Raw genomic sequence first — 5,153 nt, 5'->3', positions numbered from 1 at the left:
AAAAAAAAAAAAAGAAGAAGAAGAAGAAGAAAAACAAGCAAGCATAAACTCACAGAATTGAAAAATCTTACGGTAACTGACTTCAGGTGTGGCTGGATCCAGGGGCTCCAAAGACATCATAAAGAACGAGTTTTTTCTCTATCTCCATGTAGTGGACTCTCACAGAGAATTCCAGGGTTACAGAATTCTTATAGCTAGAAATCCTGATGGAAAGAGAGCTCTTTTTCCCAACAGGGCACAAAAATCCCAGGATTCGCTCTGATTGGACCAACTTGGGTTAGATACTCGTCCTATAACTAATCCCTAGAGCAAGAGGGATGGAGTATGCTGATTGGGTCACCTGGATCACACCCCCACCCCTGGAGTCTGAGGGAGGGGTACAGAAAGCCCAGGTGAAACCACTTGGACGGTAAAGGGAAGCGGGTAGCTTCCCTTAAGGAAAACTGGGGTGCTCTTACCAGAAAAAATCGGGAGTGGCTGCCAGGCCAGCACAAATGTCAGCGTATACTCTTGGCACATAGTAGGCCCTAAGCAAATGTCTGTTCAATTGAATGAGCAAATATCTACCCCCAGAGATGGTGGTAAGGATAAAATAAAATAATGTATGCAGAGTCCCTGGCGCACAGTCAGCTCTCAATAAATCCTGTTTTAAAGGAACAAAATGTGTTCAGATTAGGTTTGGATTCTAGTCATGTGCTGATGAGCCCAGATGCTGGAAGGAGCCAGAAGGAGAGGCTTCCCTTGCCTCATCCCTGCCTTCCGCACATTCATTGCCCAGCTCCAAGGCAGGGCAAGGACCAGCATAAAGAGAGTGAGGCACTTGCCTCTGATGCAAATGTAAGATGCACCCAAAAACTGAGTAATCAAGAGAAATAATATCTTAATGCAATATTTTTTAAAAATCAATACTCATGCAAAAGTCCATGAGGAATGAAATATCAGCATTTTAAATAAAGACATTCATATATACATATTTGCATATCATTATATTTAAATATCCAGACACATACACATATGAACATTTTCACAGACATTTTACATTGATTTACTTATGTATATGCTCAGGGCCACTGTGCTGCACAACTCCAGGAGGTCCCACTTCATCGCAATCTGTGTGAATGCCACTCCCTGAATTGTGCAGGCACAGCCTCTGTGACTGAACACAGCAGCCCTGTACATAAACAAACATGTATGTGCATTGCCACCCATGTGGACAGGCATAACCAGCTATATGCCACCAATGTGTGCCACATAACATCACACACACAGACATGCCAAGAGATATGACTACACGATACAGCCACATACATGTTCATGCTCCTGCCTCAGGGCCTTTGCGCTTGCTGTTCCCTCTGCCTGGAATGCGCTTGCAAATAACCATGTGACTCCCTCTTTTACCTCCTTCAAGTTGCACTCGAAGGTTACTGTCTCAGTGAGGCCTTCCCTGACACACATCCCCTCACACCAATCTTTCTAAACTTGCAACGGCTCCCCTACAGTTGGAATCTCCCAGCCCTGCTTTCTTTTTCGTCTTATTATCATCTGATATAATATCTATTTTCCTTTTTGTCATATTTAATGTCTATCTATCCCCACTAGAATGTTAGCTCTACTCTGCCAGGGATTTTTGTTTGCTTTGTTCACTGCTGTGGTCTCAGCCTCTAGAACAATACCTGGCATGCAGTAGGTGCTCAATAAGTATTTGCTGAATGAATGAAAAAATCCAGGGAAGTGGGGATCTCTGAGGATGATTGAGACCAAATTTCCCACTACCCCAGCAAGAAGGCAAGCTAGAGTCAGATGTAGATTGATGTCAAGAATTAAGGAACAATGCAAGGTGCATTGTAAGTGCTGTGAGAGTATTATCTCATTTAATCCTCATAACAGTCCTATGAGGTACTGTTATGTCCACCTCATTTTACATTAGAGGGAACTAAGGCACTGAGAGGTTAACTCACTTGCCTAAAATGCCACAGCACAGAAGAGGCAAAGCTGAGACTCAGGCAACCTGGCTCCACACAGCCCAGACACTGAACACAAACACACACACACACACACACACACACACACACACACTTAGGAAGCATCACCAGTCCCTCCCAGCCTTCAAGCAACTCTCAGAAATGAGAACTCCCAGCCGGGCACAGTGGCTAATATCTGGAATCCCAGCGCTTTGGGAGGCTGAGGTAGTCAGATCACTTGAGATCAAGAGTTTCAGACCAGCGTGGGCAACACGGTGAAACCCCTTCTCTACTACAACTACAAAAATTGGCTGGGCTTAGTAGCACACGCCTGTAATCCCAGCTACTCAGGAGGCTGAGGCAGGAGAATCACTTGAACCCGGGAGGCGAAGGTTGCAGTGAGCTGAGATCGCACCACTGCACTCCAGCTTGGGTGACAGAGTGAGATTCCATCTCAGAAAAAAAACAAACAGAAATGAGAACTCCCTCCCCCAAGACTGAGTGTTTAGGGTCCCCTCGTTTCCCAGCCCCCGCTCCACTGTCCCCACTGCATCCCAGCCAAGAGCAAACCTGCGTCCCTGGTGACGCAGGAAGCTGTAGGCTGTCCGGTTGTCATGGCGACAGCCGCCAGTCCCTGTAAACAGTCTTGCCTCCTGGCTGCCCGGGTGAATCGCTCTCACCACCCTCAGACACTGTGCCCTGGGCCTTGCTGCACACTTGACCCGTTCTGGGTGGCTGGGTGAGTCAAAGATCCAAATGTCCCTGCTGCTTCCTGCTGCTTCCCACCTGGGGGTTTGGGGAACAGGGGGTGTAGAAGCAGAAAACCTGGGTCCCCATCGCCCTTTCTGCTCCTTCGGGGCTGTGCCTTGAGGAGTCCCTTCTCTTCTCCAGGACTCAGGTCTCTTGTCCCTGCTTTATAGGGTGGTCATGAAGAGTTGATGAGTTCTTTTCTTCCTTCATTCATTCATTCAACAAATAATTATAGAACACCTACCATGTGCCAGGCAATGGCCTAAGTGCTAGGGATATAGCAGTGACCAAGGCAGACCTGGTCCTCTGGGAGATATACAACAAACCAATTCTGGGAAGAAAATAATACAGACCAATGTGTATGATGGGGGAAAGAGGACAGGGCTACTTTTCTTAGGCGATCAGGAAAAGCCTCCCTGAGGAAGTACCCTTTGAGCTAGACCAAAATGAGAAGATGGCCAAGCAAAGCGATGGGAAAAGAAGTATTCTAGGAAGCAAGTGCAGCATGTGCAAAGGCCCGGAGGCAGGGATGACTCAGCCTATTTACAGGACAGAAGGCCCTTCTCTCAAAATAATGCTAGGAGGGCGGGCCCAAGGTGTGAACTCTGGTGCTGCAGGTGGAGAGAGAGAAAGTGGACATTGACAAGGGCTGCTGCGTGGGACAGCAGGAAGAGACGCTCTTATAGCCAGTTTTCACAGCTGCAGTTTCCAGCTCCTGGAGGGGCAGCCCTCAGACTTGGGGTCTGAGCTTCTGCACCAGGATAAAGCAGAAAAGTAGCAATAACAGTACAACATATTCCAGATGCTTTGCATATATTAACTAGTTTCATCCTTACTACCCTAAGAGAGAGACCACTGTGGTGATTAACAGTACAGCAGAATACACACCTGGCTTCAAAGCCCGCGATCCCAGCCATCACGCTGGAAGCTCTGCAAACGAGCAAAGAGACTCAGTCCAAAGCCTCCAGGAGTGGTGGGGACAGTGGCGGATGTGGCCTGTGTAGAGGACTCTAGCTCCAGCCCATGTGGCAGTGTGTGGGAATGCAGATTCACAGTGGCAAGATGTTCTAATTTTCTAAAATAAGCCAGACTGTTGTGTGAACGCTCCTGATTTTAAAACGTTGACTCCATTGTTATTTTAAATATCGGATGGTCAAATAAGACAACGTCGTTCTAGACCTCCCGATGAAACCGGCTACATAATTTGTGGGGTCCAGGACAAAATGAAAATGCAGGGCCCCTTGTTCAAATATTAAGAATGTCGAGCCAGCGGCAGCAGAATGCTAAACCAAACTCAGCCTGCTTGTGAGTGTGGGGCCCTGTGCAAATGGCTGTGCATGTGCATGACACCAGCTCTGCCTCAAATGTGGGCACTTTAAAAACTTGTTGAATTAAATGGAAGGAAGGGGCCAGGCGCAGTGGCTCACGCCTGTGATCCCAGCACTTTGGGAGGCCAAGGCTGATGGATCACTTGTGGTCAGGAGTTCCAGACCAGCTTGGCCAACATGGTGAAACCCCGTCTCTACCAAAAAACCCCAAAAATTAGTCAGGCGTGGTGGCTCACGCCTGTAGTTCCACCTACTCAGGGAGGTGAAGTGGGAGAATTGCTTGAACCTGGGAGGTGAAGCCTGCAGTGAGCTGAGATCGCACCACTGTGCTCCAGCCTAGGCAACAGAGCAAGACTCTGTCTCTAAATAAATAAATAAATAAATGGAAGAGAAAAAGAAAGGAAAATGAACATGTGTCGGCACCTACTATGCATCAGACGTAGCTTTATAAAATAGCAATACTTATAAAGCACTCACCACGTGCCAGGCACCGTAGGCATCAATGCATTTAAACCTCACACCAGCACCATAAGATGGTGCTCTTGTGAATGCCATTTTCCAGATGAGGAAATTGGTACTCAGGGAAGTGAAGCCACTTGGTCACTGCTAACTCTGGGGTGGCAAGGGGTGAGGGAGAACAAATGGAAAACATAAGAGGGAGACCAAGGCAAGAGGAAGAGAAGCCACCCCAAGCCTGTCTCCCAAGTTGGGCTGCACTCAGGTCTCTGCCAAGACCGCGTGGAATTTGGGGAGGCCACCACGCCCCGGAGAAGGGCCCGTGGCATTTCTGAATCACGGTGCCATCCGCCCCGGTTTGGCTTCTCTCCGGCGATCCAATTACTAAATGTAGCCGCATTCTTTAAAAATGTCTTTCCTCTTATGTAATGCAATAGTGACAAACGCCAAACAGATGGTGCTGTGACAAGCTTTTTAAAAGTTGATTAGGAGCTCATCTTTCAAAATTAATGTATGGGCATTTAAACAAGCTTCAGCCGGCCACAAAACTCTATCGAGAATCCATATGGGACAAATCGCTTGATGGACTGGCTACACTCACCACCTTCCCGGCCAGGGTTTGACGTGAAAAGTTTGGGGAATGGTAATAGCATGGGTC

This window comes from Rhinopithecus bieti, unplaced genomic scaffold (genome assembly GCF_001698545.2).
Source record: "Rhinopithecus bieti isolate Rb0 unplaced genomic scaffold, ASM169854v2 scaffold_15834, whole genome shotgun sequence".
Lineage (NCBI taxonomy): Eukaryota > Metazoa > Chordata > Mammalia > Primates > Cercopithecidae > Rhinopithecus > Rhinopithecus bieti.
This window is presented reverse-complemented; position numbering follows the sequence as displayed.